The 18,977-nt window shown below is 36.8% G+C and overlaps 1 long non-coding RNA gene across 1 annotated transcript in view; it reads right to left on the bottom strand.

The window, feature by feature from the left end:
* Nucleotides 1-18,977, bottom strand: part of LOC125616322 — a 48,447-nt gene that overhangs the window by 13,900 nt on the left and 15,570 nt on the right. Inside the window, exon 3 of the long non-coding RNA XR_007346948.1 lies at nucleotides 3,278-3,347. This is a non-coding gene — a long non-coding RNA (uncharacterized LOC125616322). The remainder of the gene's footprint in view (nucleotides 1-3,277; nucleotides 3,348-18,977) is intronic.

Here is an 18,977-nt window from a genome sequence, read left to right as displayed (position 1 = left end):
CATAAAATCATTCTTTTTTATGACTGAATTATATTTCATTGTGGATATATACCACATTTTCTTTTCCATTCATCTGTTGAAAGGTACCTAGATTGGTTCCATAGCTTGGCTATTGTGAATTGAGTTGCTATAAACATTGATGTGGCTATGTCACTGTAGTATGCTGATTTTAAGTCCTTTGGATATAAACCAAAGAGTGAGATAACTGGGTCAAATGGTGGTTCCATTCCAAGTTTTCTGGGGAATCTCCATAGTGCTTTTCAGAGTGGTTGTACCAATTTGCAGTCCCATCAGCAATGTATGTACTTTACCCCCACATCTTTGCCAGCATTTATTGGTGCTTGCTTTCTTGATATTTGCCATTTTGACTGGAGTGAGATGGAATCTCGGTGTTGTTTTAATTTGCTTTCCTCTAATTGCTAGAGATATTGAACATTTTTTTTCATATATTTTTTGATCATTTATATTTCTTCTTCTGTAAAGTACTTGTTGAGTTCCTTTGCCCATTTATTAATTGCATTATTTGGGTTTATTTATTCATTTATTTTGGGGGGTTGTAGATAGATCTTTATTTTATTTATTTATATATGGTGCTGAAAAATGAACCCAGTGCCTCACACATGCCAGGCAAGTGCACTACTGCTGAGCCCCAGCCCCAGCCCCAGCCCCAGCCCCTGGTGTTTTTTTTTTTAATATTTATTTTTTAGTTGTAGTTGGACACCAACCTTTATTTTATTTATTTGTTTTTACGTGGTGCTGAGGATCGAACCCAGGACCTCGCACATGCTAGGCGAGTGCTCTACCACTGAGCCACAACTCCAGCCCCCTGGTGTTTTTTGATTGACAAAATATATTCTAAAATTATAGCATTCTTGTTTGTAAAAGGTTAATTGTCATCTTATAAATATATTAAGTCATAGCAATGTTGTACTGTTTTTAAGACAATAGCTTTTTAAATAATCAGAGACATTTAGAATTAGTCACTTATGTTTCTTTTTTTAATTTATTTTTTGCATTACAATTCTTAATACATCTTTATACCACAATTTATCATATCTCTGATTGTATATAAGGTATGTTGACACCAAATTCACATCTTCATACATGTATTTTGTATAATGATGAGGGTCTCCTTTCACCATTCATTGTATTCCCCTTCTTCCTCCCTTTCCCTCCCACCCCTATTTCCTATCTAGAGGTAATCTTCCTCCCTTGCTGTCCCTCCCAACCCCATTTTGAGTCACCCCCCTTATATTAGAGAAGACATTTGGCATTTGTTTTTTGGGGGGATTGGCTAACTTCACTTAGCATAATCTTCTCTAGTGCCATCCATTTCCCTGCAAATGCCATGATCTTATTCTTTTCCTTATGTTTCTTACTTTTTTCATTTATACATTGTTGAATTAATCAGTATCTTTTATGTTATGAGTATGTTGTAGACTGGGCAGGGGCAAAAGAAGGAGGTATTTTTTTTTTTTAATGAGAAATTGAGGTAGCTTATCTCATGTGTTTCAGTGTGTGTGTGTGTGTGTGTGTTTGAAATTCACATCAGTTCGCTCACTTCTCTAAGATAATTGAGTGCTGAGAGGTCAAAGTTATCGTTTTATGAGTATTCATCTAAGTAGCTTTTACTAGACGTTGAATAGTTCATTATACATGGCAAAATATTTTAACTAGCACCTTCTTTAGTTTTTACTTTAAAATATTTAATTATGAAATAGCAGAGCCCTGCACTAAGAAAATCCTTATCTACTCGAGGCCAACATGGCAAAGCTTGCTAATGTTAACCAATATCCATTTCCCCTTCTTTTTATTGGCCACATGTTTCCCAGCTCCCTTACAGAGACTGAGGGCTGCTCTTTAGTGTAATTGAAGCAACAGACCTTGGTTCATGAAACAACTTGATTCATGAAAATCTTCTATATGAATCTCTACTTTATTTCCCTTCTAGATAAACATGTTACAGATATTGGCAAGTTAGCCAAGCACAGTGGCACATACCTGTAATCCCAGTTATTTGGGAGGCTGAGGCAGAAGGATCACTATTTTGAGGCCATCATGGTAACTTGGTGAGACCATGTCTCAAAAAATGAAAAGATTGGGGATGTAGCTACTGGGTTCAAACTCCAGAAGCCCTCCTCCTCCAAAAAAAAAAAAAGAGTTTGGCATGTTTACAGGGATGGACTCTGTCATCATCTTTTGGAACAAAGCTGCCTGCTTTTCTGAACTAAACTGATTAGAGCAAGAAATAAGCTTTTATTGTGATATTTGCTAAAAGTTGAGATTGATTATTAATAAGAGTTGGCTTATTCTGACTAATAAAAAGTTGCAAAAGTCAAGTAACATTGGAGATAACAGAGATGAAGTGTACACACAGAGTAAAAATGAAAACATGCACTTCCTTAAACTCAATGACCAGTGTTATAACATGTTTTTGAATAACAGAGCTGACAACCTTCTCAATTATTTAGGTAAAAATAAGAATCCTGTAGAAGACAACATGAGGATTCACATCTGATTAAAGAAAGCAAAGGGTCTTACATGCTGGAGTGTCTTTTTGGCAAAGATTGTAAAATTTCTTTCTCATGAAGATACAGATTAACGTGCAATGATTGAAGTGTACAAAGCAACCACTGCCAATCAACTTGAATAAAATTATATTCAAAATTTAATGGAAATGATGTCAATAATGAGTATAGCCTTTAGAACCCAGGCCATACAGAGCCCACACTCGTAGCCATCAGCTACATGTGTGGGCTCTGTATGGCCTGGGTACTAAAGGCTATACTCGCCCAAGCACTTGGATTTGCTCTTGTATAAGTGAAGTTTGCATTTTGTTTTTTCTCACCTCCGTGATTGGTATTTGCAAGAGGACTGATCATGTGAAGATGTTTGGTTTGTTAAGGAGAAATAGTGATCCAGTGTGGAACATTCCCAGACAATGGTGGTCATGTTGGAATATGCCACCCTTTCCCGTTCCACCCACTCAGTGACTGGCACCTGCTGTCTGTGATCAAGTGTTCTCTTGGTTGGAAGAAGAGGTATAAGTCAACAGTAAACAGAAACTACTTGAACATTTTCACAGATTGACTGCTGAGTTACTAACAGTACAGCTGTAGGGTCCTCATAGCAGGTGTCAGTATTTAATGAACACCTCCCTGTTATCTGTGCTAAGTGATTAAGGAGTGTGGTGCTGGGATCAGCTGATCAGCTGACTGAGGTGTAAATCCTGGCTCTGACACCTATGGGCAATGCAAACTGGGGCAATGTCACTTACCTGGGCCTCAGTTCTGAGGACATCATGAAGATTCCAAGAGATAGTGCTTGAAAAGCAGTTAGCCCACGGCCTATTCAATAAATAGTAAACATTATCACAGGGTTTTAATAATATTATTAACCACATAATAATACTCAGTATTATTGTCACATAATTGTAACACTGTGTAGTAATTATTTTGACTGGTAATTTGTTCCATTTTCATTTAGTCAATAGTCATGGGAAACTACTTAACTGCTTTTGCATTCACAGTATGACAGAGCCAGTTCCATTCAGTTCATTATTCACTGGACTGGGACCCTGTTTTAGGCAGGAGCCTTAGGGACAATTAATGAACATATCATGCACAACTGGAACAAAGGTCTGAATTTCCTATTCATGGAATTATAGAAAGTGGGTCATGCTGATCTAATGAGAATCCTTATTGTGGGTGTGGAATATTAACTGTTCTCTAGTAAGAGGAAACACACATGGTGGCATGAAGAGAAGTTAAAAAAAATCAGGCAGATGTGCAGATTATTTAAAACTTTTTATCATAGATCTAAAAAATGTTTAATACAAATTAATATATTGCTTTAATCATGGTCTGAAAAAGTTCATTATGTACATAATTATGCTTTTTAGAATACCTAGACTTGGCTACAGAATTGCACTACCACCTGAAATGAACCACTTTTCAAAGATTCATTTTTTAACAGTTTTACTGGTGATTAAAATTACAACACTTTATGCAATATGCATCCTTTCATATTTAGATTTTTACATCAGAGGTTTTCTAATTGTAACTGCAATTTATATAAACATTTAAGGGCAGTAGTGTAATTTTGGAAACAAGACATCTCTTCATCAGGAAGCAGTGCACTTATGCCAGAATCTAAATAATGTAAAAAAAGAAGCTTTGCCAATCATTTTTCCGGTAATTATACTTAACATCCTCAGATTACTGTTGAACATATTCATTTGGCAAATATTTAATGCATTCTTTGCTTGTACCAATTATGGTGCTAGCTTCAGGAAGACAATGATATACAATCCGAAACCTTTGAAGAAGGCATCGTAGGGAAGATTGGCAAAGAAACTAATAATTATATTACAAAAGGTACTAAAATCAAGATCTAGACAAAAGGTGAGAGAGAATTAAAAAACACTTCATAAAACCTTGCATCTGTCTTGTATGACTATGTACTTATAACAAATTATATATTAATTCATATTATATTAAAATAATACATTATAAATTCACAGTAATAGACATACATATTTTTCTGCCAAAACAAGCCTAGATTTACATTTAATATTTATAATCTTTAACGCAATCTCAGATATGACATGTATTAGAAACTTAATGTAATGTTAATGGAACATACTACTTCTCTGTGAACAGACTGAAGAATTAATGTGTGTTTGTGAAAAAAATCTGGGAATATATTTAGCTAAAAATCACCTTATTTTGAGTATTTATATAAAAAATGATTGGGGCCCAAGCTAGGAATAATTTTGCCAAATTTTTATAGCCAGTGAGTCTGCTCTAGATCCCAGGTTTCCTTGTTCTTAATCTGTATTGTGTCCTTTAACTGTTAGAAACCAATTGCATCTGTAAAGAGACAGAATAATAAGCTCAAAGAAGTATGTAATTTGTCAGCTTGTTTCATACCTACCTGAAATGAGGTTATGACTTCATATAAGAATATAGCACAATTTTAAAAAACCATTTAAAATAAGTACAATGAATTTTACTATTAGTTGCAAGTTTTTAGTTAATTTTGCAGATGTAAAATTGCTGACACAGTGCTGGAGAATGCAGTAAATTTTTAGTGCACACTAAAGTAGTTGTGATATAATGGTCAAATGCCCAACATGTCACTAGAGGAATGTAACAAATGCCTGTGAACATTAGGGAAAATTTTAAATATATTAAAAATAAGAGCTAATTGAGACCAAGTCAAGTCAAGATATGTTGTAATTATTAATTTATGTAATAACCACTAACTAGATACATGTTTGCTCTCCACAAAGAATGATGACAGACTTTGCCCTGCTAAGCAAGTTTGGATTCATTGCTACTAGTTTAAATTGGTACTATGGGAATGTTCCTCAGCCATATTGTGATATTACACAATGCAACTAATATCTATGTAGGTAGTCTCCCAGTTATTGTTGGATTGTGTTCCACAAATTTGTTGATCATCTGTTTGGCGTTCAGAGGAAACAATGTCAGACATTGAGATTAAAACTCTGGTCTTCCAACTGGGCCTGTTCACCTGAAACAGAAATAAAAAGTTATATTTGCAACCTAACCATCAAGTAGAATCAACAGATTCTTTTCAAGAAAAAGCTGTCAGTGTTCTAAGTTGCAGTGTTAGTTCCATTGCTGGCGCCCCTACCATGATGGGAGTAGTATTAGGGAAATTTACTACTGATGGAGTAGTATATATATATCTCCATTGCTGGCAGCTCTGACTGCCTGAAGTCTACCAAGTAGGACTAGGGATGGCAAGGTTGGGAGGAAACAGGCCAAGGGGAGATAGACTCCCTGCTGGGATCTCCCATCACATGGTAAGTTCTTTGAAGGCTGATACAGTGTCGAATTTGTCTTCAGACTGATGTTTGAGGGCTTGGAGTTTGGCAAAAACAGTTTTTAAATGGCTGCTGTAAATGGCACAGTAGCAGCTAATGTCATTAATATATAATTCATCCTACAAGTAAATTGATAGCTTGGACTCTATCCATGAACTAAAACAAATTTATGTGCTACGTTTGAAAAAGCTTCAGATCTTAGGAATAAAGTCGACATTCCAAAACATAATGAATAGTTGGAAAGCACGAACCACTATCATCATGTCTGTTGACCAATACTTGTTATGGCCCTCTCGGTACTGACTCTCTGTACTCTCTATCCAAGTAGTTTTGAATTTTCTGCACAACTTCTAGGTATTTTATTTTCTAAGTGTCTTCAGTTCATGGAAAATTTATTTTAGATCAGTAAATATTTATTGTATACTTCCTTGGTATATGATGCAGTCTAGGGGCCATGTTCAGCCAGTGAGATTCAAAATTATTGTTTTAGGTAAAAGAATATTTGGTGGCAAGTAACAGAAAAAAATTAATGGTTGTTTAAATGAATGGTTTATTTATTTCCCCTACATAATCAGAAGTGAGGAAGCAGAGAGTAGAGATTCGGCACAGTAGCCATGTTTAGCAGGTTGAAAATGTCATTCATGTAATTCTTCAAATAATTTTATCCCTTTCCCATCTATTGATCCTATTTTTATTTAAAATTTTCATTTTTTCTAACATGTATTTTTATGTAAATTTTCATTTTAAAATATTGCATTGCAAATTCATCTTGATTACTATTTATTTATTTGGTGTCTGCTTAGATTTTATGCCTGAGGCAAAGATCTTACTCCCTTCACCCTATTCTTGGCCCTTTTATTTCCAGTGATTAAAACAATCCTATTAAACATATATACAGTTGTCATTTTCTGAATCTGTCCCTTGAATTAGAATTCAAGGCTCTGATGCTTCAGAATGAGGGAGGAGTGTTAGAAATAAAAATGAATGGATTAGAGTTTGTGTTTTCAAACACTGGAAATGAAGAGTATCTGTTATGTCCTAGAAGACCTGGTAGCAGCAGGGAAGAGGAGACACTTAGTAAAAGCATGGCTGTCGGTTCCTGCTTCACGCTTTGGAATCTGTGAGCCAATGAGCATAAATCATAATCATAAATTCTATTAGCTTATGTTTCTTCACCCCTAAAATGAAGATAATAAAATCTACCTTACTATTCCTCAGAGCTAATACAAAGAATGAACAAGAACAGGAGTGTGAAAAGGCTCTTTTTGATCATGAAGGTATGAAAGAATTTGTAAACTGTAAGGCACACATTGAGGAACTCACCTGGAGACAGAAAAAAAGGGAATCCTAAAGAATCAGTGTCATAGATCCACAATCCCTAAAGATCCACAATCTGGGCCAGTCCTCTCATCCTGGTGAGAGTGAGGACAGGGAGCCTGCCCCTCTCACCTAAGCTCAGACAAGGGATGGCAGAAATGGGGTTGGACATAGGCTTTAGGGGCTTGGGCTGAGACCAGGTTACTCCTCACTTGAATTGGGATCTCTAGAACATCACACTTAGGGTAGAATCAGGACAGGTTCTTCTAGAAGAAAGAGGAAAATAATTCATGTCTTTTGTGAGAGAGGAAAATAATAAGTGCTCAGGGAGAGGAAGAGAAAATTCGGGTGATCTTTGTCTAAGGTGTGGATAGTTTGGATTGAGAGTAGCAAAACTGGCATATCTGGGCTCCCGAGGTGAGGTGTGGCTACCTCTCACGAGTCAACGACCAGGTTTTTCAATTCTAGTTGGTTTTGCCTGTGGTATATAGATAGTAGCTTAACAAAGAAACAAAGATGAAAACAGGAAAACTATGATGTAAGAATTAGTCACTGATGTTTACAAATAAGTATCTTTGGGAAAAATATTCACATTAAAATGATATGGCTACTATAGAATAACAACTTACTTTAGAACCTAAATAAAAGCATCTGTCCACCTCCTTTTAAATAAAATAGCTTCTCTTGTTTTTTCCATTCTTATGAAATGAAAATTTTGCTCTGCTCCACCCGATTTCTCATTTCTATGTCTGACTCATTGACCTAATTATTAGCTTTTATATTGTACAACTTATGATCTAATAGCATAATAGGAAGTTTGTTGACATTAGTCTTACATGAGAAATAAAAGTTGAATGCTGAGAAGAAGAGAACAAAAATTTGGTTCCATAGGCATATCTCATAGCACACAAAGAAATGGTATAAAAAATAAACAACATTCACATCTATATTGTGAGCAATGACTTTTAATTTGTTTTTCTTTTTGTTAATGAGGATTGAACTCAGGGGCACTCAACCACTGAGCCACATCCCCAGCCCTATTTTGTATTTTATTTAGAGACAGGTCTCACTGAGTTGCTTAGCATCTTGCTGTTGCTGAGACTGGCTTTGAACTCGCTATCTTCCTGCCTAACCTCCCCGAGCCACTGGGATTACAGGCGTGCACCACCACACTCAGCCATGAGCAATGATTTTTAAGGGAACACAGTTTTGTATATCTTCTCCAGGTCAACCCTAAAATCTCATCCTTCCTTGGAAGTGTTTATAACATTGCTGAAATCACTCACAGTGTTTTCTGGTTGGCATGAAAGTTCTTAGCTTGTTTCTGTTGGACTCTACCCAAAAAGCGAATGAAATTCTAGTAACTTGATTGGAACAATTATGTGAAGCCTCCAGCAAAATTATTATAGCACCTCCACACTGCCAAATTTCCTAAAGTGTGTTTCCTCCTCAAAGAAACATCAGGAATCCTACTTGAATCGTGTCACAGATTAGTAGCCACTTGTCTTCATTCATGAAAGGATGGGCATAACCCATTTGAAAGGAAGTGTGGAAACCTATGCTATCTGTGCTGAATGACTCATAGTCTCTCCAAAATTAAAAAAAAAAAAGAGAGAGAGAGATCTGTGCATCATAATATGGGAATTTTACTAGGCAGTGATATGGCAGACACACAGAGAAATTTCAGTAGTACAATCAGCCCTCCATGCTGCGTGTTCTGCATCTGCGGAGTCAACAAACTACAGATCGGAAATGCCTTAATTTGTGGGGGGGCGGGGGTGGATTTCATCTGTACTGACTTTATGCAGACTATTTTCCTTGTCATTATTTCCTAGATGATACAGTATAACAACTATTTACATAGTATTTGCATTATATTAGTTATTTTAAGTATATAGGAGGATGTGTATAGATTACATGCAAGAACTATTGCAATTTTGTACAAAGAACTTGAGCATACACAAATTCTGGAATCCACAAGGCATCCTGGAACTAATCCTTCATGGATACTGAGAGATGACTATGCATAATTTCTGAGAACATAGGTTTATGCAGTTGCCATAGCGCTCTACAGAACACAGATAAAGGATACCCAGTGTAATGGACGACTTCTCTCTTACTCAGGGTTAGGTATCTAAAGCAAGAAAACTGTAGCTCTGTGGAATGAATATGTAAGCCATAACTTATAGAGTGTTGTTGGTGGTAGTAATCTTTGGGTGCCAGAGTAGAAAAAGAGCTGGGAGACTAGACCAAACAAAGATAATCACCTGGGATTCTGTCCTTTGCTTGATTTCCCAGTCCAATGCTAGATTTAAATTTTGTTTAAAAGACTTGCTTAGCTCCTCAGTCCATATGAGGCAGAAAATATGAAATGTTATCCCACAGAAGGACTGTGGAATCCCACTTGTGTAAACTTCATCCTTCTTTTCTGACTTCTACCTTTCCCATTCCCTGTGCCTGGTTTCGTAACTTCCAAACTCCCCATTCCTACAGCTTATCTAAAGAGACCATTAGCCCAGTTAATGCAAAGCAAAACTGGTGAGGTATCATGAAAGCTGAATTGCAAAGGGGAAACAGATTAGAGAATGGCTCTCAAACTTTAGCATGTATGAGAATCACCTAGAGAGAACATTAAACACAGATGATGGGCCCCACCCTCAGAAATTCTGAGTCAGAAAGACTGGGTGGAGCCTATAAATTTGCATTTTTGACAAGTTTCCTGGTGGTGGTTAGTGCTGCTAGTCAGCAAGCTACACTTTCAGTGATAGTTGTTAGAGTCACCCCTGTGACCTGAGGATTTTAATGTAGTTGACAGAGATTTGGCCATTTCTCTGATATCATTTCCCTTGTCATCATTCCATGATTATCTCTCAAGATTTCTAGAAAGATCCAGACATGATTTAGAGGATCAGGTACCTACTGGGGAGTGCAGAATTGCTACTGAGGATGCGAATCAAAAGAGGAAAGAAGCCCAGTGGCTCAGAAGGCTGAGGCAGGAGGATTGTGAGTTAAAGCCAGCCCCATCAACTTAGTGAGGCCCTAAGTAACTCAGTGAGACCCTGTCTCTAAATAAAATTTTAAAAAGGGCTGGGGATGTGGTTCAGTGGTTAAGTGCTTCTGGGTTCAATCCCTGGTACCAAAAAATAAATAAATAAATAAATAAATAAATAAATAAATAAATAAATAAATAATAAAGAGGTCATCCATTGGTTTGCAAGGGCTCTGCAGAAATAGGACCATTCTGGTAGGGTCAGTGTAGTGTGTTTGGTAATGGAGCCAGAGTGCCTGTCTGAGAGCTGCGTGGGGGCCAGGCCACACCCGTGGGCCTAGGAAGGGTACCTCTCAGTGTCTTCAGGCTGTATAATGCTTTTATAGGCTCTCAAGAGGGCAGCCTACCCTGAGCAGTTGCTTTTCTGGGCTAAGAGTGGGTAGGCACGGCCACCCATCTGTTTCCTGGGGTTCTAAGAGGGTAAGTAGGGCCACTTGGCTGTTTCCTTGGGACTCAATTGGCCAGGCTTCTCAGGGTGAATTGCTTAGCTGCTTCTCAACAAGACTCCTAAAGCACAAGAAGTAAAATCAAGAATCAATAAATGGGATGGTATCAAACTAAAATTAGAGAAATGCAAATTAAAACTATGCTGAGACTTCATCTTACTCCAGAGTAACAATTATCAAGAATACAAATAACAATAAATGTTGGTGAGGATGTGGGGGAAAAGGTACACTCATACATTTTTGGTGGGACTGCAAATTGGTGCAGCCACTCAGGAAAGCAGTATGGAGATTCCTTAGAAAACTTGGAATGGAACCACCATTGACCCAATTATCATACTTCTCGGTATCTACCCAAAAGACTGAAAATCATCATAAAACACTGAGGAGGAGACATCAATATTTAGAGCAGCTCAATTCACAGTAGCTAAGCTATGGAACCAACCTAGGTGCCCTTTAACTAATGAATGGATAAAGAAAATGTGGTTCATAAAACAATTTGTAATATTACTCAGCCATAAAGAAGAATGAAATTGTGGCATTTGCCAGTAAATCGATGGAACTGAAGGCTATTATGCTGAGTGAAATAAGCCAACCCCCACCCCCCCAAAAAAAGGCCAAATGTTCTCTATGATAAGTGGATGCTGACTCTCAATAGGCAGGGGTGGCTGGGTAGGGGGTGAGGTTCACTGGATTGGACAGAGCGGGGGGAACGGTTGGAAGGGAGGGAGAATGAGAACAGAAAAGACAGTAACATAAATTTCCTATGTTCATATATGAATACACAACTAGTGTAACTCCACATCATGTACAACCACAAAAATGAATGTATGTATGGTATATCAAAATACATTCTACTATCATGTATAACTAAAAAGAACAAATACCGCCCTCCTCCAAAAAAGAAAAAAGAAAAGAAAATCTGGTGTATATACCCAATGGAATACTATCTGGCCATAAAAGGAAGGAAATCCTGCCACTGGCAATAACAGCAATAGAACTGGGGGACCTTATGTTAAATTAAATAAACTAAGCATAGAAAGACAAATACTGTATGTTTTCACTTATATGTAGAAACTAAAAAAGTTGACTTCATAGAGGTAGAGAGTAGAATAATGATCACTAGAAGTTAGAAAGGGTAAGCATGAAGTAGGATAAAAGGAGGTTGAATAATGGGAACAAAATACAGTTACCTAAGAGGGGTAAGTTCTATCATTCTACAGCACAGTTGAGTGACTACAGTCCATGATTATTTATTATACACTTTATAAAGAACTATAATAAAAGAGTTGGCAGTTTTACATCACAAAGTAACGATAAATGTTTAAGGAAACAGGTATGCTAATTACCAAGATTTGATCGTGGCACATTGTATGCATGTATCAGATCACCACAGGGAATTCTAGAAATATGTAAAATTATTGTCATAAGCACACGTGTCAAAAGCATTTCTTTATAAAAAAAAACTTTGTTGTATTCATCTGTTCATGGTAGGAAGAAGCCCACTAACATGAATTTCTGTTTTATTCATTGCCTATCTTTAAACTCTTGAGTCTTATGGTGTAAGTGGAATATTCTGGAGTCTCAATCATTTAAATCTGATACACTTTGTTTTTTCACAAGGGGGAAATTGAGTTAGCTCTTTATGCCTCTATAGTCCTGTGTCATCTCCACTATAAGGATAATTCAGTCTTTTCTCTAACATTGTTGATTCAGATTTGCTTTTTATTACTGACAGTTGGGATGTATACTACATGCAACTCCATACACAGCCATACTCACTGTATGATTAGGCCTTAAAATCACAAGAATCCTGTTAAATTTATATCATGAATTCCATCAAAAAAGAAAATAATATATGGTGTTCCCTCTTCATCAGCATATTCTTCTTTTAAACTTTTTTTTTTTAGTTGTAGATGGACGCAATATACGTGGTACTGAGGATCGAACCCAGTGCCTCACACAAGCAAGGCAATCGCTCTACCGCTGAGCCACACCCCCAGCCTCCAGCATATTCTTAATAGAAGTAAACTTTAATTTTAACTTGTAGTTAATGAGAATCAAATCCTTAGCTTAAAATTTCTCTATCACTGGTATCACATGTATTTGGTGCCAGGCACTGTAAGAAATATTTCAAAGCTGGATATAACCTTCTGCTCTACAGCATCAGTCATGATAGCAGAGAACCCCAGCGGCAGTATAGCATTTCTGGAAGAGGCATTCCTGCTAAGCAGGGCTGGCAATGACCACACTGTAACCCAACTTCTCCTTAGCCAGATTCTCCAAATGATGTCAACTTCTGCATCACTAGTCTTCAAGAAAAGTAGTCTGAATACAGGTCAGAGTGGAAAGAGACAGAACATGTAACCTAGTACAGATAAAACATATTTGTAAGTTTTACAAATATTTTACAAGTTTTATAAGGAGTTCCAACTGTTCTCCAGAATGAATGTGAGGCCACCAACAGTATGTAAATGTCCCTTTCCTCCACAACCTCACCAGCACTTGTTATCTTTTCTTTTTTATAATAACCATTCTGGGAGGAAGAGCAGGAAGAAAAGATTAACATTAAACAGATACATGAGGTGGGAGGGAAAGGGAGAGAAAAGGAAAATTGCATGGTAATGGAGGGAGACCCTCATTGTTATACAAAATTACATATAAGAGGGGAATGGGAAAATAAACAAGGAGAGAAATGAATTACAGTAGATGGGGTAGAGAGAGAAGATGGGAGGGGAGGGGAGGGGGGATAGTAGATGATAGGAAAGGTAGCAGAATACAACAGTTACTAATATGGCATTATGTAAAAATGTGGATGTGTAACCAATGTGATTCTGCAATCTGTATTTGGGGTAAAATTGGGAGTTCATAACCAACTTGAATCTAATGTATGAAATATGATATGTCAAGAGCTTTGTAATGTTTTGAACAACCAATAAAAAAAATCAAAAAAAAAATATAATAACCATTCTAACTGGGTTAGGACGGAATCTCACTGTGATACGGATGCTGAGTTTGTTTGCTTGTTTGTTTGTTTGTTTGTTTGTTTTCTTCTTCATATCTTTGTCAGCCATTGACATTTCTTCTTTAGAGAAATTTATCAGGGTCTGAACATGTCTCCATACTTCCTCTGCTCTCGACCTTTGCCTATGTTAATTTTTTTTATAATTAAAAGTTTAAAAAGAACCAGCCTATGTTAAGAACAACAACAACAACAACAACAACAAACTGGTCTCCATTTTCCTCCTCTTATTGAGCTTATTCTAAGGTCAAGTTCTAAACATGTATGTGTGTTAGGAAGACCTTCGTTCCACTCAGCCTGCGTTACCCACACCCCAGACATCAGGCCTCTTTGGACCACGGTCATGCTGCTCTTCCCAAAGCATGGCCAAAAGAAGTGATACTTATGGAAGACAAGTCACACCTCTCTGGACCTCCCAGAATCTAATAACATTTATTATTCACTTTCTCCTTTCTTTCCTGTCATGTTGGAAAACATTCATTTTTTTTCCTTCAGTATCTTGGACTCCCTGTTTTCTCTAGTTTCTGCCAGCCGCCAAATAAGTGGTAGCTCTCTGTTTTGTCTTTGGTTGTCTTCTTTTTTCTCCACACATCTTTAACGGTGGATCCTCCCAGTTCTATGGTTTCAACTGTCATTTCCTTCATTCAGTTGGTATTTTATCCTGAACTGACTACATGACTTGAAATATACTTTAAATGGGACTATTTGTAGTTTACTCATTTATTTATTTATTTTTCCAACATTTTTGAAATTCCTTCTATGCACCAGACACAAGGCTGAACACAGAAGATATACAGTTGAATCTGTCATGGCCCTTTTCTAAAAAAATTTCACAATAAAGTGCTAACATTTCCTCATTTAATTTCTCAAGCTCTAGTCTGTTTCCTAAGCTCTAGATAGATGAGGTTGCCAACCAGATGGTTGGTTATTTGTTCAAACCAGCACATCAAAAAAGAGTCTAGTTTCACTCCTCAGCCACTCCTACCCATATTTTCCTCATTATTTCTATTGGTAGCCTCGGCCCCACACATGGGATTATCCTCCTTCATTTCTTCATCTTCCCTGTCTTGATTCCTGCTCCTTCCTGCACATACTTTACACTTTAATCAATAGCTTTATCTTGAACACACCCAACCTCTTCCCAGACATCCAATATCAAAAGGCTTTACTCAGAAGAACTGTATCCTTGACTTTACTCTGGTGCAAGTTAGAATTTACACTGTAACAATATTAATTATTATTGTCAATTTCTGTTCTGACTTTAAATGCATTTTGTAATGAATCTTCTCTTTATGGCTATATATATGGAGAGCATATTATCATATATTTATACATGCTGAAATCAGGTGACTTCCCCAATTCATACTACTGGTTAGGATCAGCGGTCAGAAAAAAATGTGCCTGGTTCCCAAGTTTGGATGCTTTTACTACTTTGCAATTGTGAAGCAAGTTCTTCTTAGTTTCTTTTAGCAGAATTTGGCAAAGAGTGTTCCTGGAGATACTAATTGATGTTATTAAAATATTTTTAACATAGAAATCAATTTGGGAAATAATAGAAAGTTAAAACTGATTCCATCTCTTTTGTATTCACTAGTCTTTTACCTAATGCACACTGTGATCCTATATAAAAATATATAAATATATTACATAGCTCTTTTCAATGGTATTTAGCCAGAGACCATTATTTCATAGCCTCTCTCAGGACTTGTTTTCTCTAAGATAATCCCATTCAAAAGAAAAGGAATTTTGGGTCCCTGAATTAGTTCTTAATTTCTTCATTCCATTTGTCAGGAAAATCTTACCTTTGACATTCCCTGGTTGACTACTTAACACCAGGCATGGTATGAATTGAGTCACAAATCATTTCAACTCTTGTCAAAGCTTTTCTTAAGCTTAACCCAGTTGATGGCTCAAGGAGAGCCTTCACCTTCTGGCACATAACCAGTCAAATCTGTATATACATGCCTGGGAAAAATAATATTATTAACTAATAAGAGATCTCATTTTTTTAGCACTTGATAAATTCAAGCCACTGCAGCAAGAAGTTATTACCTCATTTAATCCTCACAATTATCCTGGGGAGGAGGTACTAATGTAACCTCTATTTTATAAGTGGGAAAAGGCTCCATGGTATCTGCAAGTTCCTGGCTACACAGGGAACTATAACAAGACTGAGGCTCATACCCAAGTTTGTATGACAGAACCCATGCTTTTAGCCTCAAACTCTTATTTTTTGACTCATTCTCAAAATGTTTTAAAACAGGTGAATTTGATTAAATGAACAGAAGAATAAACCAGAAGAGGGTCATATCTGTATCAGCTGATGATTTTTATAGCTGTATTCCCAGCTCCCAGCTGTATTCCCAGCCATAAAGAGAAGATTCTTTACAAAATGCATTTAAAGTCTGAACAGAAATTGGCAATAATAGTTAATATTGTTAAGTATAAAACTCAACTCCACGTTGGAGTTTTATGGCTGACATCCCAACTGGGATTCCACAATTCCCAGATTATGGAGTCACAGTCTTCTCCTTTGCTATCTAAAGAAGCTTGGGTCTATCAAGGACAAGCTGATGAGAATTCCCGGCTCTTGGCATGTAGGTGGTGCTTCAAAATTCTATGTTGAACAGAAATTTACATGTATGACCCTGTAAGGCCTTATAAGTATGGAAACAATGGAGCTCACTTTGAAGAAAGGCATTAATTAAACAACATAGTGTCTTTGCTGTGGGCCTGTAAAGAAAAATCACATCACTCCTTGGAATGACTGGAATGATTTTGGGAGCACCTTGTTTTACCAGGGTCGTAATTTCTCCATCAGCCATGGAGCTAGAGAACCAGTCACTGTGCTGGGCTGTCATCATCTTCGCCCTTTGTTGTTGCTCTGTTATTACATATTTCAGTTGCAGCAGTATGAATCAGCTATCCTTACACAATTCTAGGTTTCCTAAAGGAGAATTGACTGTTAGTCATATATCAACTTCTCACCTGCCCAACCAGTAAAGATTTAACCTTAGATACTTCAGCAGGTGACATGTCAGCAATGTAGAAAGAGAATTTATAAGGAAAGAAATAAAAAAGAACATGTAAAATCATCTTCTAGGTAATTGTTCAATTATAAGAGAGACGAATTATGAATGTTGTGTTCTATCTTCAAAGGGAAGTGCATTTAGATGAGTTTCTTACATTGAGATAAGATAAAGAAAATGAAATATATGTCTGTGGGTGTGCCTAAAGAAAGAAATAGTAATTATCTAGAAGAATGGTTGGTGTAAATAGCCAAGGAGAGAGAAAAGTGGGTGGCCTGAGAATCCTTGGTCTTTTTCCCTTTTTGGTCCTGATATTAATCCTGTTTACCTGAAATGCCATAGGAAACACCAACCAAATTTTGGTAAATCATTATAAGAATACTCAGTTCATCCACTGAGTGCCTTAATTTTTCCTTTTCTAACATGATTGTTTAAAATAATAAAAATATTTGCTAGGAAATTCTTTTAAGGACATAGCCTAAGCCATTTGTTTACAGAATTTAGAAAAGAGTACTGAACATTAATTAACTAATTAATTAATTAATTAATCAACTAATCAGGTGAATAGTTGATTCAACAAGATGAGGTTGGAATATGACTTCAACTTGAGGGTGGGAACACAGCCCTAGAAGTGTTTTGGACTTCTCATAACCCACAGGACTCAAACGCGTGTATAGTGATTCTTTTCATAGTGGTAACTAATGTAATTTTTAAACATTTTTGCTCACTGTTTTTAGCTTTCTCAGGTCTCTTTTTTCCACAAGATTTGAGGCAGTGTGATACACACTGAAGTGAACAAAGCCAAGAACTTCTTATTCTAAGCTACAGGTATGGTCTGAAGCATTTAAAAATGCTTGCTCAAAGAATGAATGAAGTATTTGAATGATCAAAGGGAAATCTAGCATAAACAACCATTATTACATTTTTGGTTCCAAAGTCACCAGATTAACTGTTCCCTGGAAGGTCTTCAGGTTCTTAACCCACACAACTTTTTCATAATCTAATATCAAGTGGATTTACTGGATTTAAGGAGCTTACATCTCTATTGGGGCTGTTACAAGCTACCAAATGCCAGTGAAATGCCATACAAACACCAACTGAATTTTGATACATCATTATAAGAATACTCGGTTCATTTCCACTGAGTGCCTTAATGTTTCCTTTTCGAACATGACTGTTTAAAAGAATAAAAATATTTGCTAGGAAATTTCTTTTAAGAACACAGCCTAAGTCATTTATTTACAGAATTTAGAAGAGTACTGAACATTAATTAAATATTATCGAGTCTCTTGACTTGCTTGCTACAGATGCAGATTCCAGGGCTCCTCCCTAGATCTATGACCTCAGAATTCTTCAGGAGGCAAGGCCTGAAAATGAGTGTATTTTGAAAGCTTTGAGATTTTGAAATCATGTGCCATGGAGCACACTCATCATATTCAGTGGTATCAAAGCAAAGTAAAAACTTCAGAGACAGAACTCTGGTGAGAAGGGCCCCTTTCACCAATGGCAGTACTCTGGGGTGATTGGGAGTAAAGATGGCTTTTAGTATCCATCAGTCTCCTACAAGCTACAAAAGAGCACATAATTTAAGCAAAAGCAATTCCAAAGTCTTCCACTTTGCTATCTAAAGAAGCTTGGATCTATAAAGGACAAGCTGATGAAACCCTGGCCACAGAGCTCAGAGCTCGGGTGGGAGAAGGATAGAATTCACCCACCCCTTGACTGATCCTGCACTTTTCCCTTGGCGCTTTATTTGTAGCATACATTTCCTAATTATTTAATTCTGTCTTGAACTATATGAATGGCATCCTTAGGTGCTCAAGTACCAGCATTGAATATTGGAAAGAGACAATGAAGCAGATATAAATTTGCATCTTGGCTCTCTCTGTATGTCCTTAGCCAAATTACTTCACTTCTTTAACATGCCATTTCCACACCTGTAGACAGTAATGATAACCTCACAGGCTTACTGTGAAGATCACATGAGGCAGCAAGAGATAGTACCTGCTATATATTAGATGGTCAGTAATTACAATATCCTTCCTTATGAGTTAATCTAAAAAGTGAGTATCTGATGTCTCAACTCCCTGTGAAAACACCTACCACCCTACTTTGTGTACACTTGGTATATCAGTGAGGCAAGGCTTAAAGATAAGTTGTCTGTTTAAAAGGGACAACTTCTAGTGAATTTACCTTGAAATGACAAAGCAAAATAATTTCTTTTGCTTAAATTATGTGCTCTTTTGTAGCTTGAAGGAGACTG

Source organism: Marmota marmota, unplaced genomic scaffold (genome assembly GCF_001458135.2).
Source record: "Marmota marmota marmota unplaced genomic scaffold, marMar, whole genome shotgun sequence".
Classification (NCBI taxonomy): domain Eukaryota; kingdom Metazoa; phylum Chordata; class Mammalia; order Rodentia; family Sciuridae; genus Marmota; species Marmota marmota.
This window is presented reverse-complemented; position numbering and strand designations above follow the sequence as displayed.